This window comes from Nanorana parkeri, unplaced genomic scaffold, assembly GCF_000935625.1.
Source record: "Nanorana parkeri isolate BGI_ZX_2015 unplaced genomic scaffold, ASM93562v1 scaffold40, whole genome shotgun sequence".
Lineage (NCBI taxonomy): Eukaryota > Metazoa > Chordata > Amphibia > Anura > Dicroglossidae > Nanorana > Nanorana parkeri.
Genome location: NW_017306308.1, coordinates 1,309,483 through 1,318,552, shown reverse-complemented (window position 1 = coordinate 1,318,552; position 9,070 = coordinate 1,309,483). Strand labels below are relative to the sequence as shown.

The window sequence follows — 9,070 nt, the reverse complement described above, 5'->3', positions numbered from 1 at the left end:
TGTCTTCTGCACTGAGCTGAAGTGGAGCGTCTTGCCACTGCTGCTCCAGTGGGAGGCACTCCGAGTGGGGTCCTCTGGGCAGTCAACTGCCACCTAAATTAGGACCCCACCTGGAGCGCCGCCCACCGGAGCAGCAGTGACGCGATGCTCCTTCAACTACAATGCTCGGCAAGGTCAGAAAAAAAAACCACAGCACAAGCTTCGGCGCTATGTATCAGGGCAATGCCCTCTATCGGTCCCGACACCAATGCTTGTATCAGTATCGGGACATCCCTAGTAGGTGCCATTGTGTGGTACAGTTTGATGCACTGTACTAGTGTGAACGGGCCCTCAAAAACATACATACATACATACTTTTTTTTTTAAAAGGTCCATCCAGTCTCCCTACCTTACGAGAACTGGTGTGGATCCTCAGCCTGGGGTCCCGAGTGGGCTGCTGTGCTATGTCAGAGCTCCATGCATATGTGCATTGCTTGCACAGCTCCCTTGTGTGCCCTGTAGATGTGGCGGGAGCCAGAATGTGACTACACTCTGGTCCAGGCACCTCTGCAGGGCATGTGCGGGAGATGTATGCAAGGCATGCATTGATGGAGTTCCCTTGTGGCCATAGCACCAGCCTGCCCCACCTAAAGCTGACACTCAGTGCTGGGCAGCACATTTTGAATGGCTGCTTGGCGTGAGAACTGACAGTGGTGCACTAGCGGGAAGGCAGAGGAGCCTCTCACCCAGAAAAGTGGAAGGCATGCCACGACCCACTGAACACGGGGTCACGACCCACTTTTTGGTCACAACCCACCAGTTGAGAGCCAAGGCTCTAGGCTATTCAAGATTGTGAAGATTTAGCATTGCACCTCTCAAGAAGCTGCGTATTAACTACCTTCTCCTAAAGGGGGCTGCTGTTATACAGTGTTCTGTATTTTTTTTATGACTTTGTCATATACAGTGTTTAGGTTTTGGACAGACATACTTGCTTGGTATTCAGTTTGCAGTGGCTGGGCTCTAAAGAGGCCTCCTATTTGTGTGTGTATATAGCAGCTTTCTGGAATAGATCCAGCGTTTTCCTTCATTCCCAGGACAATACTGGTATTTCTGACTGCATAGGCTGATTGAAATAATTGTCCAGTAATGGAGCGCTCTGCTGCCCTGTGACTTATCTAGCTGCTGTTTACATCATTATACTTGGAGTTCACGCATTCCTGCAACACAACCTCTTTGCTTTTTTATTTTATTTTTTTAATCGTGGTGCAAGTGTTTGTTTTTATGTACATGTGCTAGTTGTTGTGTTTTTTTTGTTTTATATATGCTTGAAGTCTTGTTTTAGAAAACACAGAAGCTGAGTGTGCAATTCCTCACGTTACCCTTAGGAGAACTATGGGGAAAAGCCCTAACCCCATAGTTCTCCTTTTAAAAGACTTTCAATACATGCTGGAACAATATACAAACTTTGCTACTGCTTCTTTTTTTTTTTAGGATTTTGCTAGATGCATGCTATAGACATATTGGCCTTGTATGTTAATATGACATTATATCTGGTGCAAACAAGATGCCCTTGCTCCCCAAGGGCAGAAAATAATCAAGCCCTATATGTCTATGGCCTCATTCACGCTGCTGCGCATATACACGCGTATTGTACCATATGCAACACATGCAAATATATGGCTCCATACACATAGCCGCGTATGGAGCCGTATATTTGCGTAGCGTCTATATGCGCAAAAACAGAATAGAACAGAGATGCGTCCGGGCAGCGTATTGCTGCGTATTTACGCGCACAGCACATTAAAATTTTTATTACGAGTGATGCATTCTGGGATTGCATATAGTGCGCGCATATACGCATGTACATATGCGTATATACGCAATATACAATTTTGCTCTTGCGTTGTGTGTGTGAATGAGGCCTATGAGTGCACATAGAAAAAAATATACCTGCCTGGGGAGAAAGGAGGTAATGTGGTTTGTAAGGGCTTGTTTTTATCCGATCCAAGTGTTTTTTTGAATGTTGCTGCATTATGCAGTGTGAGCAAAGTATATGTAAATGAGGTCACTTTTTTATTTTTTTCTTACTAGGGTCTATTTACCACAACGTGCTACATTTAGGGAGAAATGCAAAGGAAATTCCATGTGTTTTAGTACATTATTCTAAATGCGTGCATGCATTTGTAGGAATTATTACATTCCATTTCTGATACATACCAGTGGTAAATGTTAGTGATGCACCCATACTATTTTAATTTTTTTTTTCAGACGGTGTACGAATACTGACACTTTTCCCCCAAGTACTTGCCAGTACCAATTACCGATGCCATATTATTTTTTTGGTGTGTGTCATATGACAGTTTTTCTAAACAATACAGACTAATGATTTTAGGATAGGGGTGGAGCACCAGGGCTCGGTCACTGCTGCAACCCTGGTAGTTCTGCCACTGACTCCAAGCTCTAGAGCCTTGGTTCTCAACTGGTGGGTCGTGACCCCATGTTCAGTGGGGCGCCGCGTACCTTCCACTTTTCTAGGTGCTTCTAGCGCAGCACTGTCAGTTCTCGCACCAAGCCGGCATTCAAATGCTGCTTGGAGCAGAGTGTCAGCTTAGGGTGGGGTGGGCTGGAGCTAAGGCCGCAAGCAAGCTCCATCCATACCTGCATTGTTAACAGCTTCATTGCATCTCTCGTAGAGGTGCCTGGACCGGAGTGACGTCATGTTCTGGCTCCCGTCATCTCTACAGGGCGTACAAGCAATGCACACATGGATGGAGCTCCAGCACAGCAGCACACACTGGACCCCAGGCTGGGGATCCACTCCAGTTCTCGTAAGGTAGGGAGCCTGGGGGGGGGGGGGGATTTTAAAAAAAAAAAAAAAAGGGAGAGTGTGTGTGTTTGTGTGAGATTGTGGTTGTGTGTGTCTGTCAGTGTTTTTGAGGGCACGTTCACACTAGTACTGCTGTTGGAGATGCGTTGCGTTGCCATTCAGCTGAATGACACCCCAAACATACCTCCCGCCCACAGTTCAATCACCCGCACCGGAACGTGCGGTACAGCAGTGCCGTGTGTTCCATTGCAGTGCAACTTGGGTCGCAACTTAATGACCAAGGACAAATGTGGGTCCTGAGGTTACACAGGTTGAGAACCACTGCTCTAGAGGGTCTACAAATTCCACCAATACATTCTATAGCAATGCACAAAACCACCAGCTATAGAGGTTTTCAAATCTCAGCAATGCTTTATACAGCAATGCAGAATACCACCAGCTATAGAGGACTACAAATCTAAGCAATACATTATACAGCAATGCACAATACCACCAGCTATAGAGGCCCACAAATCCCAGCAATACATTATACAGTAATGCAGAAAAAAAATGTTGCTACATACGCTGTGCCGGACTGATGTCTCCAGAGGAGGGTTTCAGAGGGAGCGATCAACGGAAGAGCTGTAAACAGGCGCTGCATGAAGTCTCCAGCAAGTGCGGGACCTCAGAAAGCTGCTTCAGTTTAAATTTTAAAGCAACAGTATCGGCGTATTCATGAAAATGCCCAGATACCAATATCCGTGCATCTCTATTAAATTTGTCAACTCTTCCCTTCCAATGACCCTTGTAGGCACCAAGGAGACCCTTGTCTTGCCAAAGCTTATTGTCCTCCCCCAGAGTTCTTTTTCAGCTGGGCAACCTGAAGTAGCCAGGTAGTAATAAAGATGTTGCATAGTATTTTTTAGAAACATGACATAATGAAAGGTTTTTGTTTTTTTGTGTTCATTTTTAATATTCCGTATGTCACGAAAATGCCTGCATGTTCACCATAATCAAATGTTTTATTGGTTTTGTGTTCCACCAAAGAAAAAACATATGAGTAAAAAGTGTTTAGAAAAATATCCATTGTCTAAATATTTTAATAATTATGAGTATTATGTTGCATATACAATATCATTATTCAAGGTATTGTGTTCAGAGATCATAGGACTTTTAGTGAACATCAAATAGTGTCCTTCAGCATGTCATGGCAAAATGGTGGAAAAAGAAAAACTGTGTCTCTATTGCAAAATATATTTATTTTTGTTTTGTATAGAGTAGTTGAGAGGTTAAACTCTTGTCAAGTGTGTGTGCGCTCATTTGTGAAATAGTCTGTTTTGTCTTGGTGACCCCTGTCACTGGGACTGAGAGCGAGTGCAGGGAAATTAAAACTTTTGAGTTGTTGCCAGAACAGGAATCGCTAAAAAGGAAAATTGTCCTCAGGTTGGAGAATGTTTCCCCATTTTACTTCCTGTATTAAAGTGTTCATATATTCTAAACAAGTAATACAAACACTTCAAAACAAGCCATTCATGCGTTCAGCTCGGTAGATACAAACATTGTGAAGAAATGAATCTTCACATTAAAATCTTAGCCCTTATCCTCCTTCTATGGCTGGAGAAACTTGCCAACCTTTTAATGCAGACAAACACCAGGTGAACGTAAGCCATTAGAAATCACTGAATTCCACCTTCAGAGTCTTATCTTTGGTTTGGGGATGAATTGTAGAGCTGCAGCTAACGATTATTTTCAAAATCGATTAGTTAACCGATTATTAAGTTTGATTAATCGGATAAACAATAAAATACATTTTTAAAAATGGCTCCAGTGATGAACTACTAGTTTGTATTGAGATTGTAGTCCATCACAGGAGCAAGTTTGGAGCGGTGGAAGTAAAAAAATAGTGTGGTGTGCAATATAGTGAAAAGGAAAGTGTAAAATTATACAGCAATGAATGCAGAATGGCACCGACTATAGAGGACTACAAATCCCAGCAATAGTACATTATACAGAGCAATGCAGAATACCACCAGCTATAGAGGAATACAACAAATCCCAGCAATAGTACATTATAGCTGGCGGTATTCTGCATTGCGCTGTATAATGTACTGTTGCTGGGTTTTGTAGTCCTCTATAGCCATTGGTATTCGGCAGTGCACCACTGTATAATGTATTATTGCTGGGATTTGTAGTGCTCCTCTATAGCTGGTGGAATTCCACATGGCGCTGTATAATGTATTATTGCTGGGATTTGTAGTCCTCTATACAGCGCAGTGCAGAATATCACCAACTATAGAGGAGTACAACAAATCCCAGCAATACATTATACATACAGTGTATAATGTATTACTGGGATTTGTATTCCTATGTATAATATACAGCACAATGTACCATCAGCTATAGAGGAATACAAATCCCAGCAATACATTATAGAGCACCATGTGTGGGAGTGTGCAGGCTTACCTGAGCAGTCTCCAGCAACTTGCTTCTGAGATCGGACCTGTCTATCGGCGGCTGTCATCCCCCCACACCTGCTCCTCCTTACTACATCTCCACGCGTGCCTGTGCCGATCATGGATGTGGGCGGGCGGTGAGTGTGAGGCGGGAAGGAGGTGCGGCGTGGATGCGGGCGGGTCTGCGAGCGTGAGGTGCGGAGGAGGTGCGGCGCGCAGCATGTGTGGAGCCGTGAACAGGGCCAACTGATCGGAAGCCGATTCATCGATTATTGAAAAAGTTGACAACTTTTTCAATAATCGATTATAATCGATTATGTCGATTAGTTGTTGCAGCCCTAATGAATTGCTTCACAGTATATGCAGCTACAGAGGTCATTAACGGCTTGTTTTCAAGCTCTTTTTCTACGTGTGAAGAATATTTAAATATTGTTTATAGTCTGGTCACAAGTGTACATTAAACTGAACCTTTTCTTGTTGGTGTGGTACAGAGACAGATTTCATGGTGTTTTGTGTATTTTGTACATATATGTCTTTACCAATGTTTATTTTATATGGCAAAAGGAAACCTTTGCTACAGAAATGTATATGGTTGCTGCCATTAAAATTGTTAAAGTAGGTCTAACCTGTAAAGACATTTAGTTTGCTAAAGCACTGGGTATCATAAACAATTTCTCCTTCCTTGTAAAATACTTTAAACCTTTCATTTTAATGCTTAATTGTGTCTGCTACTGATCTCCTCCACTTTGTTTTAGCCATTCCTGGTGACCTGCTGTTGCTGCAGTGTTTAATTGCAATATGCAACGCATGTATTACCGCAACGCAAAGGTGTGACATCAAGCTTGGTGGTTGGTTTTAGATCTGATTTACAAACTAAACCATACTTTTCATGTCGGTGGAGCTGGTGAGCCGGAAGTGTGGATAAATCCTCAAAGTGTGGATGACAAATGCTCTAACCTTCTCCACCCTATAAAATTTGACTGACGTTTAGCTGTAGAGCCCATTCTGACTTGCGTGGTGGAGTGCCATTAAGGGTGAATGGGCCACAACACACTGGTGTGTGTTTCGGTGCCACTCACCTTTTAAATGGCACCCCAAGGCACTAAACCAGCACATATCCAATGCTGCAGTGCACAGTAATGCATTACCAAGCGGGGTTGGGGAAAAATGGTTCAGATCAGTTGTAGTCTGTTGATGGCCCACTAAAATAAATGATCTGCCTAAAGCTTTAAGGCACCACATCGGACCAGATAAGACTAAATGAGCCTCCTAATTTTTTTATTTTGCCTGTGCATTTATCTGCTTTCTGTTCTTTGACACTTTGGGCTTCAAAGTTTCCAACTGTAAGGCCCTCATCACACTTGCATCCTGTCTCTATCGAAAATTCACCAGAGATTTGACTGAAAAGAAGTTAGACCAACTATATGGTTATTATGGAGCTACTATATGTGCATTTTTGTTTTTTACGATGAGGAAATAAGATTGTAAGCTCCATCAGGGGCAGGAAATATTGTGAATGTTATCTGGCTGATTATTTATGAATGGGGAATTTTCATGTGTGTGTTTAGCCCACTGGCTAAACCTGTTTGGGCTAATGATTTAATTGCCTGGGGTGTATTTCTATGGCCATTAGTGATTTTAACCCACTCTCTCTTTTTCCATAGGAACTACAAGGTAAGTTCCCCTGGTGCGTTCCAATGGGCAGATGGTGCATATAATGTCTGTAGGCACCTTTTTAGTGCTGGAGGGGACATTTCTTTGTCAAAATGTCATATATTGCACCTTACTAGTCCCTATTTAGGCTGCAGTCACACTTAGTGTTTGCAGTTCCTGCATGTTTTCCATGCGGAAAACCGTGTGGGACAAAAATGCTAATATTTATGAATCCCCACGGATGCCGCTCGTTTGCGGCTATTACGTAGCATCGAACGTGCAGAATTCGCTGGATTATCACGCTTGCACTATGCGCGGCCCCTGCAATGGTGTGAACAATGCACCTTGAATTTCCTGTTTAGAGCTGCTCCGCGCGTATCCGTACAGCCAAAATACACACGGACAGCCGCTCAGGTGCGAATGGAGCCTTATAGTGTCTGCATTCCTTTTCAGGCTAAGAACATTTTTGGCAAGTATGGGAAATACCTGCTGATCCTGCTAAAAATGCAGTGTCTTTGCCACTTCCTGTGAGATAAACTGAAAGCAAAAACAATGTTGTCTATCTAGCTTGTGTGAAGTGCTAAACCCATTACCCCCCCATGTAATGGATATGAAGAAAGGTGGACATGTTTTGAAGTCCAGCCTGGGTGGCAATCATGGCTCCCTCCATAGACAGTGGAGGTGTGATCGTAGCCTCCCAGTGACGAGAAGTCTGTTATTCTCTAGATGTTAGATGCAAATCAAGTGTGAAAAGCCTGAAAAAGAAAACTAAAGGTGCCCATACACCTTACGACCATCGCAAGACTTTTGTCTTGCGATGGTCGTATGCTTCTTGAAAGCCCGTACGATCTGCCCACCTTGGACGGGCAGATCGTACTTGCGATCATCGAAAGCCCGCCCCGCTGAGGGGCGGGCTTCCGATGACGGCAATGCAGAACGGGCAGTGTGCGCGTGCGCACACCGGCCCGTTCTGCAGCTATCGGGCGAGCAGGCTAGAAACCCGCCGAGAATCGTACGATTTCGAGCATGCTGGTTCGACAAAAGACGTGCGACCGTACAGTAGAAACGGTCGCACGTCTTCGTTCACACTGCTCGATTCTCGTACAATCGCGGGATTTCCCGCGATTCTCGTATGAGAATCGAGCAGTGTATGGGCACCTTTAGTTCACACTGCTCGATTCTCGAACGATCGCTGGATTTCGCCCGATTTCTCGTATGAGAATCGAGCAGTGTATGGGCACCTTAACACATTCACCTCATCTGGCGGTTCATCAGGACTGCTAAGCTGCAATATATTACATTCCCCCCTACATTTATGTGTATTCGTCAACCTATAATAAAAACAGAGCAGGGTTTTTTGTTGTTGTTGTTTTTTTTTTTTTTTTTTTTTTTTTATATATACACTACTAAATTTTTTTGAATTCACTGGGTGGTTAACATTCCTGAGCATCAACCAAAAATTGCTGATCCCTCTAACCTAGCCATTCCCAACCACTTCTCAAAATGTCCAGAAAGGTTTCTCCAACTGAACAATATTAATATTGAATGAAAAGAAATTGGGGAAAAGTCTTTTAATTTGAAAAAAAAATAAACAAAAATGTTCCAGATAACAGACTTATGTCCCCTCCCCCCCAAAAAATAATGCTAATAAGCTATGGAGTTATTGTTCAGTTGACCGACATGCTCCTAAGTTTTGCCTTTCCTCTCGGCATCAATGCTTTCTGGTTACAAAAGGGTTAATGTGAAGAAAATGGAACCCGTCATTGCCTGTAGCTACCGAATTCCTTTTTCCATAAAATGAAAGGTTAAACCTTTTTGTTGTGTTGCTGTTGGCAAAAGTTAAGAATTTGTCTTTTCTCTGGTTTTAAGAAATGCTGCATCATAATGTCATATGTACAGGTTGTATGTTCCGGTCTATGGAGATGTTTTTCTATGGCCTCTGTTTCCCTGGGCTGTAGAATGGTGTGATATCAGTACGTGACCTAGAAATACCAGCAGTGCCCTATAATCAAACTGTCTAATTCAGCTGGATGATTACCACGTATTACTGCTGTGTATCAGCCTGTGTGTGGTTGTTTTCATACTCCCAGGTATGGCACTGACAGTATAGGGATATTCATGTTCTCCTGGGTCCGTAGTGTGCTTTAGGGCTTGTTCCTATGGCCTGCCACAGCCTTGA

General features: G+C 43.3%; 1 protein-coding gene across 5 annotated transcripts in view; it reads left to right on the top strand.

Moving 5' to 3' along the window:
* The window catches only part of CSNK1G3 (casein kinase 1 gamma 3), a 101,899-nt gene that overhangs the window by 8,481 nt on the left and 84,348 nt on the right, over positions 1-9,070 (top strand). The window lies entirely within an intron of this gene.